Raw genomic sequence first — 19,442 nt, 5'->3', positions numbered from 1 at the left:
TGGAAGTATGGAACCTGGTATTTCCGAGAGAGAGAGAAAGTATACATATGTACAGAGAGAAAGACAGAGAAAGAGACAGAGAGACAGAAAGAGTTAGGGGGCAGATTGGACACAGAGCTGGGCCTGGACACAGGAAGACCTGAGTTCAAATCCATCCTCAGTCACTAATTGTGTGCTGGGCATGTCACTTAACCTGTTTGTCTCAGTTTCTTCATCTGTGAAACGGGGCTAATAATAGCATTTACCTCCTAGGGTTGTTATGAGAATCAAATGAGATAATATTTGTAAAGCACTTTGCACAGCGCCTGAATTAAAATCATCAAGTTCTTTGTTTTAGTAACAAAAGCTACCTCAACATCTCACCTCCAATGAGGAAGGTTGTCCGTCTCTAACAAAGAGAAGGCTGGAATAAATATGGTACTCAATCAGAAGAGAGTTATGGGATGGCAGCTCTAGAGCCAGAAGGGTACCTGGAGGCCATTTAGAACACCCTGGTTTACAGCAGATGGGCCAAGGAAACTGCCCGATGTCACAGAGGTAGTAAGATTCAGAGGTAGATTGGAACCTGCCACCTCTCATTCCACAAGTAAAATCCCTTTCGCTAGACCATGTTTCTCTCCCCAACCCCATGCCACCACACACAGAAAAAAAGAAAAAAGCATCATATGAGATAAGACCAATGATGGTTTCCACGTCTGCTCCCAGATGGGTTGAAATGATAGAAAGCCCTCAACTCATGAAAACTGCCCCCCTGCAAAGACAGCTCACTACCACATTTTTTTCTTTGCAGAAAAGGAAGTCACCAAGTTTGAGCCTTGGTGGCTGCCCAGAGACTGTGTCTACTGTTTTGACAGTCCCTTCATTCCGAGGGGATGACATCAGCCCAGGGTTCTCTTGTGAACCTCATGTCTTATCCTTGGGAACAGTTTTTACATTTGCAGAGAGGCTAGTCACAACATCATATGCTTTATTAAGGTTTGCAAGGGAGGAGATGGGCTGGTTGTGCTTCCAAGGGATCGTCGTACCAAGCCACACACGCCTGAGCTGGAAACTAGGTACTTTGCAAGATCCCAAGGCAGGCAAAAATGAGACAAGATGGGGTGGAGAGAAATCTCAAGTAAGGTCAACACAAAAATCAATAAAACAACAAAATACTACAATGTGTTAGAAAATTAAAGAAAACAATCATCTCAATCAAGGCAAACACTCCTCTGCAAACAAAGGTTATGCACCCATGATACAAAAGAGGATGAAACAGAGATACCAATAGGCAGTGTGAGCAGGGGATGGAGCTATGATTTGATTGGTGTAGGGAGCTATCAGTAAAAACACTCCTTTTATGGCTATAATTTGGCACCTGCTGTGTAAGTCACAGTCTAGGAAGTTGTTTAATACCCAGAAAGGCTTAAGTGACTGGCCCCAGGGTCACAGGTTGGATTTGAATCCAGGCCTTCTTGGCTTGGAGGCCAATTTTCTATCTGCGACCGAATGCTGCAGAAAATGCACCACAAGAAAGCTATTCAACTGATCAATGTGCATTCGTTAAGTGTCTCCACTGTGCCAAGCTCCGTGTGCTCAAATGTTGAGCAAGCAAATACAAAAATCAAACTGTCCTTGCTGTCAGTCAAGGGGATGGTATTCTAATACATTCTATTAGGGAGATAATATGTAGTTATAGGGATATATGAAATATGTTCCCCAAAAGGTACAAGACAGCCTGAGAGGGGCAGGAACCAGCAGCTGGTGGGAGGAGAGCCTTTAAAAATGGACAAAGAGAAACATGGACTGGAAGATAGCTTAGAGGTCAGAGGGTACACAGAAAAGACCATAGACCTAGAATTGGACTTGAGAAGACCTTTAGACCAACCTTTTTATTTTATGAATAGGGAAACTGAGCCTCAGAAAAGCAACAGGTAGATAAATGAATAAAAAGCACAACTGATTACCGACGAATTATGTCTTCTAAATAACTAGTATCAATAGATAAACGGTTTTTACAATCAATACTCTGGAAGATAGATGATTTTCATCAGTGTGGGTACTCCCTCCATCAATATAATCTAGATAGAAATTCTGGCAGATGGTTTTGAGTTTTTAAAATAATCCAGTGTCCCAGGAAGACAATTTTCTTGCAAGTCTTTAGTTTTCTGTACTGAAAAAACCTCCTCCCATGGAAGCTGACCTTTGACTGACAGCAGCTTCAGCGAGGAGGGTCCTTGGAGGAGAGACACGCAGTCTGCTAGCAGGCCGACCCCAGAGGATTTGCACAAGCCTGCTTCCCACTGGTATAGTCTTTAATTACCGAGTATCCCCTCCACACTATGATTAAGGCATTGAATAGGATGCTGAATGTCAGAGACCAAAGAAATCTGCCCAAGGAAAGTTTGATGGTGAAAATGTCCCAAATGTAAACATCCCTGTTACACTTGAGACATTTACGCCTATTGCTTAAAGTGTGAAGGCCAACAACATTTTAGTCCTAGTAGCTTCTGTGACAATGGTGTCTCACTTTTTTTTTTTAACTTCATGTGGGATTTTTTTTTCAATACAGGAAACTCTGGAGAGGAAAATCTCTCTACTGAGACAGAACTGCTCCTTTTCAGTGACTATGAGAGAGAGATGAGGGACACAGGGTACAAACTGAGACATTTCTTTTTAAAATATGATCAATTCAGGGATTTGTTTTGCGTGACTATATATATTTCTTACAAGGGTCTTCTTTTTCTTCTCTGCACCCCCACCCCAATGGAAGGTGGGTGGCAGGGAAAGAATCTCCATTTTTTAAAGGAATTTTCTAAAAACTGACTTTAAAAGTGAGTGATAAAAGACTCAATATTTCAAACTAAATAATATTCCACAGAACTGAAGGAAAGGGAATGTAAAATGGAAGCTCTGGACTGATCACATAGGGAATGGGGGAGGACCTTTGGGGTAGGTCTTTTCACTAAAAGGAGATCAGATGTCTAAAAAACTTCTGAAGCCTTCAAAAAAGCAAGCAAAGGGAAATGGATGTGTACAGGTGGGACCTAGGCCTGTATACAATGGGCCACCTGTGAGTGTAAAACAGTAGGATGGGCTTGGTCCTCTCATGCCCCTCTATAACTCTGGCTAGAACATGGCAGAGAGGCCGTCTTCTCCCTTCCTGGGAACACATCTGAAAAAGTCTGTACTGTGAGCATTTACGACAGCTCATCTGTAGGGAAAAGGGAGGAGGCATGGAAAAATCTAAAGAATAAAACATGATACAAGGGCTGTGTCTAGACCTTTAATAAAAATGGAGGTCCTGGGAGGTCTGGACCAAAGCTCCTCTCTTATTCCGTAAGAAACTTTTCTGTTGACTCCACAAAGGGAGATCACATATGTATGCGACTGGGCAAGGGAAGACAAGGGTATTTTTTTTTTTACCCTAGAGAACAGCCAATTAAACAGGGATAGCAAACCCACAGAAATGGGTCAAGTAGAAGGTAGACATGCTTGCTTGGCAGACAAGGAGGGCCTGAGCCCTCTTCTGCCATGTATGTGTCTGGGCTGTTTTACTGGCTAGCTCAGCCCTAATGTGGGCCAGATATAGCGTGTATATTTTGGGGCAAGTTTTGACTTTGTGATTATCGACCAAAAACCGCTACCCTCCCTGGGTGTGTAAGAGCCAGGCAGACACTTAAACACAGGATATCGAGCTTTACGAAGGTAATGAAAGATTATGCTCTACTTTCTGCCTTGTGGTTCTAGAAAGACTCCTATGAGGTCCTGACTTTGAAGACTCGGCCCATCACGGCAGATGTTTTACGGTCCAGATGGATGATGACTCCCATTTCTGTTAAGGTTTCCAGGTGTGGAAAATACTTCCCTCTCCACAATCTTGTAAAGGCAGATAGGAGAAGTGTGATGGTGCCCTCGTGTCCTGCCAAGCCATCACACTGGCTTTTGGTACCCATCGAGGGGATCAATGTGGAGGAGGAAGAGGACACAATAAGAACGATGAAGATGATAATGGCAATGCCTAATGTTCAATTGTGCCTAAGAGCTTTGCCATTATTATCTCATTTGAAGAGGGGCCCAGTGTCCTGACAACCACCAGCAACAGATATGAGCTAACCGTAACTATATGTGCATGTATTACGTGTGTGCGTAACGATTTATATATATAACACACACACACACACACACACACACACACACACACACACACACACAAAATATATATGTATTTAATACAGATGAATTATACACATATTCAGTGCTGGGCCTAGAATCAAGAAGATCCGAGTTCCAATCCATCCTCAGACACGTATAAGTTATACGATCCTCAGCGAGTAATTTCAGCTTCCTCAACTATAACATCTACTTGTCAGGGTGGTTGTAAGGATGAAATGAGATAATATGTGTAAAGCACTTAGACAACGACCGGCACAGAGTAATCAATTAATAAAGCCAGTCTGCCTGCCTGCCTGCCTTCCTTCCCCCTTTCTCTCCTTCCTTCTTTCTTTCCCTCTCTCTCCTTCCCTCCTTCCCTCTTCTCTCCCTCCTTCTTTCCCACTTTCTCTTTCTTCCTTCCCTCTTTCTCTTCTTCCTTCTTTCTCTCCTTCATTCCTTCCCTCTTTCTCTCCTTCCTTCCCTCTTCTCTCCTTCCTTCCTTCCCTTTCTGTCCTTCCTTCCCTTTCTCTTCTTCCTTCCTTCTCTTTCTCTCCTTCATTCCTTCCCTCTTTCTCTCCTTCCTTCCCTCTTATTTCCTTCCTTCCTTCCCTTTCTCTCCTTCCTTCCCTTTCTCTTCTTCCTTCCTTCTCTCTTTCTCTCCTTCATTCCTTCTCTCTTTCCTTCCTTCCCTTTCTCTCCTTCCTTCCTTCCCTCTTTCTTTCCTTCCTTTTCTCCTTCCCCCTCATGCTTCCTTCTTTCATTCTTTTTTCCTCCCTTCTTTCCTTCATTCCTTCCACAATACACATACGTACACAGTGTCCCAAAAGCCTCAGCATAGTTTCCAGCTGACCCATTTACCCGTGACCAGTTAAAACTAGTCCCACCATCAAGAGAACTTGTGTCCATATTGCCTGACACATGGCAGAGCAGTGATCAACAGGGGTACCCCAAGCATTTCAAGGGGAAAATATCTAATTAGGTCAAACCTCTTGGATTTAGCCAAACCTTGACACGCCTTCTCTTCAAATAAGCTGCTATAAAAAGGGGGGGTGCACACATAATTTTGACAGGGGTATCATTTTTAAAATGGGGAAAAAATAAAACCCAAATCCAAAAGCAATCAAATCCATGAATCTCACGGTGCATTTTGAATGTGTAACATGGAGGTCTAGATGTGAACTGTCACCAAATTTAAAAGCACACCATGGACCAGGGGATTCAGAGCCGCCCTGGGCGTGGCTCTCCCAAGACATGGCCTCACATCCTACCGCTAAGATCTATGGTTGTGAGACCCTGGGAAGTCACTTAATCTCCTGAGGTCCCAGAAAACTCTCAAAAACAATAAGGAAGCTCCCCACATGGGTGAAATCACAGGTTCTATCCCTCTCAAAAAAAAAAAAAAGTTAAAGTTTAAGTGAGTAAGTCCATAGGAAACATTTGGTTCCGCTTTGAGTCAATAATTTCCTCTTAGCTTCATCAGGATTTTTTCCCCTTTTTACTTCGGCTTCCCAAGAAACATTTTCTTTCTTTCTTTTTTTTTTTTGTTTACGATCACAAAAACTCAGCACCATCTGCTCCAAACCACGATGGAGAAACAGGTTTGCTTGCCAAGTGCATGGAGCTAAGAAATTGATTGAAACAAAGACTCATCTGGAAACAGGAGGCAACAGAGAGTTTGTCCAACAGGCCCATTTTGGGTGAAGTCCTCTTCTTTTTAGGCCAGGGGTCTGTTTGGTGGGGACGTGGGGCCCCTTCTGCTCTACTAGACTCACTTGCTCAATCAGAATAAGATGGACATCCAAACAGACCAAAGCTTGCCTGGAAGGAGCCCGGGGTTGTTTTCAAAGGAAGCTCTCTATGGGAAAGGTGCATGCCCAGTCTGTCTGTCTCATTCTATTCCTGCTGTGAAATTAAATTATATGGAACTTAAATTAAGCAATTTCCTGAGCAAAATGAAGGAATCTCATAAGCTATGGCAGCTGGTATCTCTGTTGCCCAAATAAACTGTCTTCATTTTTTGAAACATGAAAGCTGGAGGAAAAAATAATACATCTAGCATACATTTTGGCATGGCAGAGTAGAATGAACACTGGCTCTGTAGTTTGGGCCCTTCGGTTCAAACCCTGATGTTTCCAGCTGTGACTTATCCAAGTACCTGAACCACTCTGTGCCTCAGTTCCTCCATCTGTAAAATGAGAAGACTGGGCTCGATGGCTTCAAAACTTCCAGATAAGAATCGACCGAGCTACAAATCTAGCTTCCCATGAAAGACCATGTTGTCCACACTGCATTTACATGTAGAATGGGTATGGGGAACACTCTGCCATGTTCCAGGACATGAATTGTGACTGGGATTCCAAGTTCATTTGTTGACTAACTGACTTTACACTTGGCTTGCGCCAGCCAAAATCAGAGTATGACTGCTCTGCAGCAGGCCAACACCTGGTGGAGGGATCACTGAACTCCAGACCTACCAGTAGCATATGGTTTGGGTTTTGGGGTTTTTTGTGTGTGTGTGTAATTTTGGAGTGGACCTGTGATTTCCTTGTTATAGGGAATTTCTAGGGAAGAAACTTCTCTACCAATGCCCATCTGCATCTGAGCCTACAATCAGGAAGACTCATCTTCACAAGTTCAAATCCAGCCTCAGACACTTACTAGGTGGATGACCCTGGGCGAGTCATTTAACCTTGTTTGCCTCAGTTTCCTCAACTGTAAAATAGGCTGGAGAAGGGAATGGCAAACCGCTCCACGATGTCTGCCAAGAAAACCCCAAATGGGGTCACAAAGAGTTGGACACAACTGAAAATGACCAAACAACAACCAACAATCGGTAAAGGGCCAGCCTAAGCACAGGGGCCAGTAAAGAAGAAGAAGAAAGAAAAGAGTGTGCATCAGAGAAGCAAAGATGGGGAATCAAAGTAAAAGTGGAGGAGGAAACATAAATAATCATAATAACACATTTACATGGCGCTTTACAATTTACAAAGCATTTCCCACCTCACAACAACCCCGTAACTCATGCAGACAACACTCACACCATCCCCACTTATAGATGGGGAAGCAAGCTCAGAACCGTGTTTCTTATCATTACTACTGAGGCAGTGCAGGGGAAAGAAAACAGGTTCTGAGTTTAGAGTCAAGGAGATGAACTGATGGTTACTAGCCATGGGATCACGGGCATGTCTGCAATCCTCCATTTCTTCATCTGTAAAATGGGAATAACCATAGAACCCACCTCCCAGGGCTGTTGTGAGAATCAAGCAATAAAAACCGTAAAGCACTTAGTATAATGCCTGACATATAGTAAATGCTGTGCAAGTGTTTGTGGCTGCTACTGCTGCTGGTGCAGTTGCTACCACTACTACTATTCAGTATCTACCAAAGCGTTCTCTCTCTCTTATATTTATATATTCCTATCTACACCCATCTATGAGAATGCACACATGTCCACATCATCGTCGCCATCGCTGTCACCATCATTACCAATCATTTCACCAAAGCAGAGAGCTCAGTTTCAAGCTCAGGACTTCTGGCTGCTCTAGGCCCAGCACTCTGTCCATTCGATGTCCCGGCCTTTGGTTGAGAAGAGCTTGAGCAAGGTAGCAAGCCACCCAAACCTGATTTCTCCAGCAGGCCAGTGCTCTTTTGATAAAGATCAGGGTGAGCCACAGAAGAGCAGAGGGAATTCACCCTTCCTAATATACGGTTGGTAAGTGGGGGTTAAGGGGGGCGGGCAGGGGTCTCTGCCCACTGGTGTTTTCACTGATGTTGTCGTTGATGGGAGCATGAGCCCATCATCAAGGGGTCAAGAAGAAAACATTGGACCAATCATGTTATTACACGACCAAATTTAAAAAATAATAACAAAACCCATGCAAATCTGCCTATTTGTCTAGGAAAATAATCAGTCTGTACATTCTAAATGAATCCCAAGGGAAACCTAAATTTGGTGACAATTTAAACATTTCTGAGGCCAAGACTAACAAACTTCTTGGAAAGGAACTCAAGAAAGCTATCAAATGAATTACAATAAAGAGGCAAAAGGGAGTGTTAGTTTACAACCAAGCCCCAATCAGGGACATTATCCCCCACTAGAAAATGAATTCTTGGCTCTGATGCTAGGGACCTGCCAAACGGAGCACTTAGGACTGATGATAATTTGTCAATTAGCTACACGCTGACCTTATTTTGGAAACTAAGGGCCCATAGAGAGGTCACTGTACCTTTAGAAGTGCAGGCCGTGGATGACTGTACCTAGTAAGTGTTTACTATCATTTCTGCTTCTCAAAGAGGACTTGGTTGCACCCTTTGGGTTATTTTCACAATGTCCTTCTCTGCCCAAACTCAAGGAGGGTATGTGGGGGAGGGGGAGAAGCAGAGGTTGGGGAGTTTATAGTATGGAAAACTCATTAACTTTCTCTACCTGCTATCATGGTCACACAGTCTAAGCAGACCCCAAATTCTGGAGAGATATTTTTTTGGGGGGTGATTCATGAACTTGGATGGAGAAAAAAAACAGTAATTGTATTTTCACTACTTTCCAAATGAAATCTAGCACTGCCTTTAATTATTCATGTGAAAGAAATGTTTTTAAACCATTATGTTGAGAAGGGATCTCCTGAGAAGGCTGAGCCTTCTGTGAAGGCTTCACCACTGTGCCAAAGAAGTCCATGGCACACAAAATGATTAAGGACTCCTCCAACTTCGACCCTTTGCTCAATGCTCAGGCCACAATGATCAGTTCTGATTAACTTCAGGATCTAACACAGGAATTATCTTAATCAAGGAGAATTACGTTTCCACTTTCCTCTTCCCTTCCCACTTCAACCTCCCAATAAACTCCCCTTAAACCACCCATGAAAGAACAGAAAAAGCCAAAAGGATCCGGGAGGCAGAATAAAGAAGGAATGCGGGTTATAGACTATCTCACAGTTACATAACTCTTCTGAAGACTTTCCGACAATAATCCTCTACCTCTTTTCCATTCTTGGGATAAAAGTATTCCTTTAAATTTACTCCTTTGCTATAAGAGGATAAAATAAGGATGAAATCCCAGCCCCAAAGTACCAAAGGGGCAGAACATGAATTTTTCAGGCACTGTGTCCACTACAACCAAATTCTATTACAACAAAATGATTTGGTAGTCTTAGTCAAATTCAATTTTCCAAAGGAAATACTGGATACTACTAAAGGGAACGGTAAGTGGTAAAGGAAAAGTATTACTTCAATATGATTCCATTTACTTTCATTAATGTAACCTAAAATATAAGTATATTGTGATTGATAGATGGCAATTATCCCCAACTCAATGCATACTGGCAGCTAGGTGGCTCGGTGGATAGAGTGCTAGAAATAAGGAAGGCCTGGGTACAAACCTCACCACAGATACGTACTAGCTGTGTGACCTTGGGCAAGTCACGTAACCCTGTTTGCCTCAGCTTCATCATCTATAAAATAAGCTAGAGAAGGAAATGACAAAGCACAGCAGTATCTTTGCCAAAAAAAAATACGTGGATAGTACTGCTGTCCATGGGGTCCTCAAGAGTTAGACACAACTAAAAGGCAGTAAGAGCTGCAGCAATGCTTACGACCCACCCCCAAAATCAGCAAAACCAAAGCACAACTCGATTGGTTTAAAAAGTAGTCTTGCCAAGCATGAAAACGGGGCACATTCATGAGTTTTGGCTAAATTTAACTGTCAGGTGTCACTTTTTAGGGACCATGGCAGGGATAAGAGGAGAGAAAAAAGAGGAGGCTTCCCTAAGACCTACAGGGGTCTCAGTAGAAAGCAAAGAATCAGAGAGGCGGCATGTTACAGTGGATACCCTGGAGTCAAAAAACTGGGTCTGAATCTCTGGTCTGTCAGTTATCCCTTGATTTTATAGACTTATCTTTCTCCCTAGCTGCCCATCTACCCAGAAGAACTTCTACCTTCCTTCTGCTCCTCTCTTTCCCTTGCTTCCCATCTTTTTCTCCTTCAATTTCTCTCCCTCTCTTCTCCTCCTTTTCTTTCCTTCTCCTCTCCCCTCCCCTCCCCCACCTCAGAGGCCACCTATTCCAAATCCCTCACTTTACAGATGGGGGTTAGAAGAGACGAGCTCCATCCAGCTCTCAATTTATGATCCTATAAAAATAATTACTCTGGAAACAAAACAGAAAAATGAATACAACATCCAATACCAGCAAGTACACTTGAGGAAGCCAGAGAAAAAGTCACTCAGTGTTAAACTGAGAGTTGGCCAAAGAGTCTAATCAACACAATTCTGGGCCCATACCAAAGAGCTTGATGGAGCGTCATTCGATTTTCAAAGCTTTGTCGTCCATCCGTTGTCCCCCCATCTCCCCCAACTAGCCCCTTTCACATCCATGAATATACAATTCAGGATGTTTGGAGGCTGGAACGCTATGTATTCTGTAGCAGTTGCTTCCAAACCACATGTTCAAATATTTTTGCAGCTGACTGCGGCTTCGGTGGAAAGGCCTGCTGTTGTTCCTGAAGAATGAAGGCTATGTTGGAGCCTCGGCCACAGCTGTCCGAGGTCCAGCACCACCTGAAAAACAAAGTTACTAATCCCGAGAGCATTGGCATGAGTCCCCAGATGGACGGCCCAAGCCGCTTCACTGTGCGTGGGGTCAACATGCAGGGGGAGTCCACTAATGAGAGCCATCAGACTTTGCTAAATTTCAGTAAAAATGAAGAAGTAGTCAGGGCACAAAGCTAAGGCAGCGAGGAGAAATGACCCCTTCAAACGACTTGACTTTGAGGAATTTTTTAAAGCGCTTTCTCAGTATTATTTTGTTCGTGACTAACATGGCATGGATATCTTGTCTCAGAGACTCAAGTCACTGGATCAGTCAATGAGAGTTTATTAAGCATTTACTAAATGCCCAACGTGGTGCCAAGTGCTGGGGATGCCAGGAAAGGCCAAAGATAGTCCCTGACCTCAAGGAGCTCACAATCTAACTTCCTAGCTGTCCGCCTCTGGATGAGTCATATTTCTGTGCCTCAGTTCTTCATCTGTAAAATGAGAGGGTTGGATTTAATGGCCTTTGAAGTGCCTTCTTACTCTAAATCTACCGTCGGCCCATCAGTCGATGAATAAGCATCTATAAAGTGCTCCCTGTATGCTGAGCACTATGCCGCTAAGGCAGAGGGGATTCTATGGATACAAAGAAAAAAGCAACGACCATTCCCTGCCCTCCAAGAGCTTATATTCTACTAGGGGAGACGACACACAAGACTAAATACCAAGAAAGAAGCTGAGCTTAGAGGGGATAGCCCTAGCAGGTTGGGGGAATGTGTATAATGTGGAAATAGCAAAGTCCACCTGGAGGACGTGATTTTTGAGCTAAGCACCGGGTAACTCTCTCCTTAAATGAGAAGAGCCTACAGAAACACATTCTTTCCGTAGGAATTCAAAAGAATGCCTGTCTAAATAGGTTCATAGGCTCCTAACATCTGTGTGTCCCTGTGTCTCTGCCTCCATTGTTGCTTGTCCTTCGTTTTCAAACAGGGCCGATGATATCAAGGGTGATGACTTGACCTGTGCGTGAATTGGATTTAAATGAGACAGGGTTGCACAAAGTTGTCAGCTTCACTCTCTTTTCCAGAGTCATCGAAGTCCAGCGGCAAAACAAAAATGAAGACAATTGGCGATGGCCTGGGTTACAGTGCATGATGTCGGTATCTCCCACATCTGACCAAGCTCGGGGCGTTTCACAGTGCCTGCTTCAGCCACCTTCATGGCTGTTGGAACAAACTGTTCTCGTCCACTTATTCTGCCAAGGGAAGTCTTCACGCGCTTGGGGCAGACATCAGCTTAAAATCATCGACAGGTTTGAGGCCATTGGTTAACCTTGACCTGGTTTAGCCCATCTGCTAAGATGATTTTTTACTAGGGCATGGCCATTGTCTTCTTGGAGTCACAGATGAGAGCTGGATGGCAGGTGAACACCAAAGGTGCCTAAGCAGCCCTGAAATGGGTTTGGTTCCCCACCCAGCAGAGGTGCTGTCCTCCTGGAATCCCACCCTCCCCCATGAGGATAATAATAACATCTGCCTCCCAGGGTTGTGGTGAGAATTAAGCGAGATAATAATTGTAAAGCATTTAGAGCAGTGCCTAGCTCATAGTAGGTGCTAATACAAACATTAGTGATTATCATTATAATGATATAATAATATCCCAGGGTTGTGATAGTGAATTTGAACTCAGGTCTTCGTAACTACAGACCCAGGGCTGGCTACCATTGAAGGAATGGACACGGCACAGAGGATGATATTGCAGGAGAAGAAAACGAAATGAGCTGATGAAGAAGAATGTGGACCCTGTTCCATTTCGGGCTTTCAGCTACCTTTGACTCTCCCATTGCCAGCATTCCATCTGTCCCCCAGCTCTGTTCCCTAATCCCTTTTCATAATGTCGAGTTACGTGACTCCATGAGAATCTAGGGCTCATCCAAACTTCATCTTGTGTTTGCTATCAGGGTTGATAGACTCTGGTCTCTAGTAAAAAGCTGGATAAAGAGAATTCACCAGCAGGTGTTAATTTTCAATTGAGCCAGGCTGGGGGAAGCCATTCTCAGGTTTTGAAGGACTCCACGGGGCTGCCTGTGCTGGTGGTCACCCATGCCATCAGAGCACAAAGGGTCTAAGGACAAACAAGACAGGTAGGCATGCTAAATTCCTAACACTCAAGAAACAATCAGCCCCCCCCCCCCCACCTTTTTTTCCAGTTCTCTTAAGTCTTTCCACATTGGCTTTCAGGGGATGATGGGGTTGGATGAGGCAGCCTCTACGGTCCTTTCCCCTTAAGTCTATGATGGTGGGCAGTGTCATACATTGGAGAGAGGGGCAGATAAAGAGTTACAGCTGAATTCCCGCCCAGCAACTTATTTCTGTATGACCTTAGGCAAGTGACTTGACCTCTCTAGGTCTCTCAGTTCCTCGGCTGTAAAATGAGGGGGGAATTGGCCTGGATGGTCTCCAAGATTTCTTCCAGCTCTAAAACTATGATCCCATGAAGAAAGATAAGAAATTAATGCATTCTTATTCATGCCTACATTGTGTCCCCCTATCGAAATGATGCAGGCAACCAGGGCAGAGTCAAATCAGCAGAAAGACAATAAAACAGAAGTAACATTTTAAAATGAAGTCAAACGTGCGGCCTGGAGGGATACTGAGGCACCATTTTGTGGCCCCCATTTCCTCCTGGTCCAAAAACAGAAAGATGAAATGATCTGACCAGGCTCACACAGACAGTATGTGTAAGTGAGAAGTAAATTCACATCTTTCTGGCTTCAAGGACAAGTAACATGAACTAGGCACTTGGTAAATTCACACTGACTGAGGATCTGGGGGAAGCCAGTCACTTTTCACATGCATCTCTCTCCTGACTGCACTGATGCCTTCAACAGGTTCACCAATAATAACGTGGAGAAAACACTCATTCCTACATACTCTAAAGACCAAAGCTAATCCACTGGTGTTTTCAGCAGATTAGGGGCAGAGTTCTTAGAGCATTCAGCATTAAGGAGTGCCTCAATTGGTCCAGTGTAATGGATGCAAATGTAATTTATGTGGACGCCATAATGGAAAGCTGAAGCTTCTGGTAATTTTTTTTTTCTGGGAGCAAGTTACTGGAAGGCAGGACTATGGTGCCACTATTCAGCACTTATTATGAAATTAGTTCCAACCTACTGAAAAATCAATTGTGCATGACACAGCAGGTGAGGGAGTGCTTGGTGACAGAGGTTGAAGAATATGACTCAGAGGGAAGGGAAGTGGTCCAGGAGACTGGCAAAGAGCTTCAGAATGGAAGGGAGAGAGGGAGGGAGGGAGAGAAAGAGGGAAAGAGGGGGAAGGAAGGAAGGAAGGAAGGAAGGAAGGAAGGAAGGAAGGAAGGAAGGAAGGAAGAAAAGAAGGAAGAGAGGGAGGGAGAGAGAGAGAAAGGAAGAACAGGAGGAAGGGAGAACAAGAGGAAGGGAGGAAGGGAGAACAGGAGGAAAGAAGGAATGGGGGGGGGAAGGAAAAAAACCTTTATTAAGTAGTTACTCTGTGCCAAGGCACTGTGCTAAGCACTGGGGATAGAAATAAAGGGGGGAAAAGTCCCAAGCCTACATTCTAATATAGAAAAAGCAAGTAAATAACTAGATATGCACAAGATACACACAGAGTAGATGGATGGCAATCTGAGAGGGAAAGGTATTAGCTGGCAGCAGAGAGGGACCAGGGAAGGTCTCAGTTCTTTTCCAAGACAAGCCTTCTGTATGGACTCTCACATTTGCCCTTCCTCCTATGTGGCCACAGCTAGCAAGTTCACCATGGAGTAACCAACTTAGGTAAGGAGCGAAATGAAACTTCCCCCTTCACCCCAAATTGGCTTGGTAATTTATGATGTCTTTTAAAAAAATTCAGCCGAGTGGAAGGCAGTATGGTTTGCTATAGTGGTTTAGGGGAGTGATTCTCAGAGCTGGAAGGGATCTCGAAGGTTGCCGAGTCCAACCCCCAAGATTCAGGGTCCCATGTTCTTTTTTCCTCTATTGGGAGGGGACTAGTGGCCTTCATTGAAAGTCAAGTTTGATGCTTACAGAGAGAATATAGGGGATCATAGATCTGGAATTGAAAGGCACCTAAGAAGAGGTCAGCTGGTCAACCCTCATTTTATTGCAGGGGAAACGGAGGGCTGAAGTGATCTGCCCAAGGTGACCACCAAGGGAGTGTCAGAGGTAGGATTTGAAACCACATCCTCTGACTTGAGAGATAGTGGTGTTTCCACTGCACCAAACTAGGAGAGAAGTTAGGACATTTGAAAATGACCAGAAATGGGAATTGTTAGAAGGAAAGCGCTCAGGGCAGCCTGGGGATTGCAACAAGGATAGAGTCCACAAATCCCTGTCACACAGCTTCCCGCAATCTTCTCCATTCTCTATTTCTTGGCTGCTGTTGTTGGGTGGTGTCTCACTCTCCTCCTTTACTTCTACCCTAACCTTCTTAACCATGTGAGTGCGTGCGTGCGTGTGTGTGGGGGGGGGCGGGGAGTGAGACAGAGCGCAAGCAAGCTCACGACTCTTTGGGAGTCCACCGAAACCTACTGATTCCATCTGGGAATGTTTTTAAATACCTAAAATAAAATACATAGAATTATAAAAGAAACAAATTATACTGAAAGTCATTTGTTGAACTATTTAAAAACAAGTGCACAGACACCTAAGGATCCCTGTTCTACTGTGATGAAGGACTATACGTGTCAAGCGCCGACAGCATCAAAATTTCCCTCTTCCTATTTACAGGTACAGTTTTATAGACGGATGACGAAGGGAGTGAAAATAAGGAAATGTGCCCTGCAAAGGATTAAAGCTAAAAAGAGAGTTATTAAAAAAAATCTTATTTGTCCTATTACATGTACCAGAGCCTCACAGATAGAATTAAAAATCACTTTTTAAAACCTGGGGTATTTATTTTTTCTGACTACTGGCTTCCCTGGCTTCATCTGAGTCTCAGCTAAAATTCTACCTTCTACAGAAAGCCTTTCCCAATTTTATTTAATGCTAGGCTCTTCCCTCTCCAGTCCATGGCTTGTTTGTCCACAGGTGATCTTCCCCATTAGACAGTGAGTTCCGTGAGAGCAGGGACTGTCTACCACTTTTTTCTTTCCCTAGTACTTAGTAGAGTGCCTAGCACACAGTAGGTGCTTAATAAATGCTAATCAACTGACTGCTGTTTGGAGATGACCATCACAAGAATTTTCACGTGACTTCCAGCTCTGGACTAAATAATAACTGGTTAGAACACTGTCATTTACTATTTTAAAATGTGGCTACCAGGCTACAGGAAATTAACTCAAATCTGACAATTTTGCCTCTTTTATTTTCCCATTTTCCATCCCGTGTGTTAAACTGACTTACAAAATGTCAAGAGAACCTCTGTAGTCATCAATGGAACAGACAGACAGACCATGGGCACCCCAATCCCTCTGACGGGGGCTGGGTGCCTGGGAAGGGCAGAGTTTGCAGGTGGGGCTGGGGCCTCTTGACAATCCCTAAAAACCTCTGTAACCGAGCAGAACTTTTAAAAGATTCCACCTAAGTCTCTGCCACACGCCTTGTTCACAGAGGCCTTTACACTGGTGCCTCACCCACCCTCATTAATCCACAGGTACATATGGAGAACAAACCGCCTAAGACAGCCCTTATTTACTGGGGCTTCATTAATGGTTTTATTTCTTGGTGAGTAACAGAAGACTTTACTGACATTTAGGCGTTTAAGGTTTGCAAAGCACTTTCATACTGAGCTTCAAAAGAACAAGGGAGGGGAGAAGAACAGGTCGCAGAATGACAGACCCAGAGCCAAAAGGAGTCCGAGAGGCAACCCTTCAGATGTATAGACAAATGGGGAAACTGAGACGCAGAGAGTGGGTCTCTTCCAAGGTCACCCATGGGGCAAGTCACAAAGCCGGAACTCAAACTCAGGGCTCCCTATCTGTTGGGAGGGAGCAAGAGTCTATTAGATCTGAATGGTACAACTAATGATCAATTGTCTCTAGTATCATACCTAGGTCAGGTTACAGGACCCATGAAACCTCCAAATAATTACCAAGCCTGGCTTTAGCTTAGAATCCTGCCTTCTTCTTCAGCCAATGGTCAAACATGGCCATTCTTACAAAGGATATCCAACCTCCTCCTGCCCCCATTAGCCCACTTATCCTCTGGGGTATATTTGTGAATAGAAAAATTGCCAAAAGAATGATCAGCCAACATTGCTGACTTTTTCCTCCTCCTTTCTTTCTTATTCTTTGTTATAAGAGATGACTCATTGGATAGGGGGTGTAGAGAGATATATTTGGAAATGAAGGTGGCACGAAAGAGGGCGAATGACAGGGACTACATTCAATTTTTAATAATAATAATAATTATTATAACTAGACTTTATAAAGTGGATGAATTCACTCTTTAAATGCTAAACTTTTACATAGCATTAAATATGGCTATCTTGCTTTATAATTCTCTCCAAAGATTTAGGGGTAACTTTATTCCTTTACAGTAAAAAGAGAAATATTTTTAGCTCCCAGGAAATCACCTACCTCCCCACCTATGTATAGATACGTACCTATTTACCTCGATATCTTGATACTCTAGGCCTTCTCTTTCTGTAGGTACAACCCTATCTGTTTATTTACTGTCTTACTTTCATTTCATATTCTCAAGCTTTGGTCTTTTCCATCTCTTTAGAAAAGACCATTTTCTAAACCTCAAAAGAACAGCTCATATTGAAATAGTGCTTTAAGGTGTATCTACAAAATGATCCCCCCCCCAGCAGATTCCTCCTCTTTGCAGATTCAGAAATTAGAGCTCATGGAGGTGGCTGTACTTTCTCAGGGTCTCACTTAGAGAGGAAGGATATGAACCTAGTTGTTCTGACTCTAAGACCACTGCTCTATCCAATGCAACACGGTGATACCGTAATTAAGCTAAGCCATGGTAGAGTATCCAAACATCTACTATAATGAGCTTCTTGAGAACAAGGAAGGTTTTTTATTGTTGCTATTGTTTGTTTTAATCTATTTTATCGGCCTTTCTTTGTATTCCCAACTCTTGGCACAGTGCCTAGATGATAGTAACTAATTAATAAATGCTTGTTGACAGACTGGAACAAAGAGGAAGTCAAGGCACGGGAGTAAGATAAAGGATCTCATGGACACTGCATAACTTGGAGGACATAGTTGTCTCTGCCGTCAGAATGTGATTTCCTTGAAGACAAGGATTATGAATCCATCTGCCCTATGAGGAAAGGAAATATGCATTTATTAAGTGCCTACTATGTGTCAGGCACTGTGTGAAATACTTTACAAAAATATTACATTTGATCCTCACAAACAACCTGAGAGGTGAGCACTAAGGAAGTAAGAAGAAGTGGAAAAACAGGGCAGGAGAAAAAGGGTAAATCAGAGAATGCTGTAAGGGACCTTAGTCTATCTCATTTTACTGAGAGCTAAAGAAACTGAGGCTCATGGCCTTCCCAAGGCCATCAGAGCAAGCATGTTCAGAACTAGGCCTAGAATGGTGTCTTCTTAACACACCTTGCCATCGGATCACCCCAGGAAGTATATGTTGGGCACAGCTGTCAGAAATGCTTCTCTCATACCACCTGCCTACGTATCCACTTCTTACATTAAAACCAGATGTGAGCCACAAACAGGTGTTCATGACCACTTTAAGGAAATGATACCTAGTTCTCTGAAGGAAGAGATGACCCAAGAGACTGTCAAACTACTGCTATTAAACACCACACAGACACAGACACAGACACAGACACACACACACACACACACACACACATCTTTCTATCATGAACTAGCAATCCATTGGCTTCTCAGTTATATTAGGAGGGAAGTCATGGGCCTATTGGTTGACTATCCAGATTGGAGTTGTCACTTGGCTTAATCCCATGGAGGAAAAGTATCAAAAGCTGAGTAACTATCTACACACCAAAATCTCCGGCAATACATAAATATATTTTTCAACTAAGTCTTTTCATGAATACTGAAGCCACTGTCCACAGAACATGGGGTGACCAGCAAAATAACACTGGGTCATTGGTTTGTTCACCCTCACTGCTGCCTCCTTGACAGATGGAGTCATGTGAAGGAGAAGCTATCTTGAATTTAAATAGTCCATGATTTTTAACACTGGAGAGGGAGAGGGAGAGAGATGTTGGTGCCTTATGGAATAATTTGGAGAGACATTCCACGAGATAAATCTCCTCCAGAGACTAAATATTAATAAAAACTGTGTTTGGCAAAACTCTGAAATAGTTTTAAGGAACTGAGTGAACCTGAAACATGGCTGGGCTCGTCCATCTCTCTTTGTTTTGAGGACCATTCCGTTCCACTTCATAACTCATGTTGTTAGAAGTGTTGGTAAAGACAAGTATGAGGTCAGAGACAGGCCGGCGTGTGCTCTGAAACAAGCAACATAAAGTGGGTGGTTTTCTTTATTTGTAGATCGCTGGGGGTCTGGGTTGTTCAGGGAACATCTATCTTAGAGATGTTCTAATGGGAAAGAGGATTATTTCAAGGAATCCACATTGTTACATGCTTTGATTTTCACAGAATCCCAGAGTTGGGAGGGCCCCCACAAGCCATCTGGTCCAATCTCTCTGAAGCAGAGCCAATGATGGTCCTCCGATCTCTTCTCCAAGTGAGGGCGGGAACCTGTTACCTCTAGAAGCACTTTGGATGTTACGACATCTTTCCTTATACCAAGTCCAAATTTGCTACACTGGCTGCTTTTCAGATCATGGCTTCAGA

General features: G+C 43.5%; 1 protein-coding gene across 1 annotated transcript in view; it reads right to left on the bottom strand.

Annotated features, from left to right (window-relative positions):
- Nucleotides 1-19,442, bottom strand: part of FNDC3B (fibronectin type III domain containing 3B) — a 390,617-nt gene that overhangs the window by 119,624 nt on the left and 251,551 nt on the right. The gene's annotated exons all lie outside the window — the stretch shown is intronic.

The sequence above is a fragment of the Trichosurus vulpecula genome, chromosome 4, assembly GCF_011100635.1.
Source record: "Trichosurus vulpecula isolate mTriVul1 chromosome 4, mTriVul1.pri, whole genome shotgun sequence".
In the NCBI taxonomy this organism is placed as follows: domain Eukaryota; kingdom Metazoa; phylum Chordata; class Mammalia; order Diprotodontia; family Phalangeridae; genus Trichosurus; species Trichosurus vulpecula.
The sequence above is the reverse complement of the archived record's forward strand: the minus strand, read 5'-3'. Positions and strand labels throughout refer to the sequence as shown.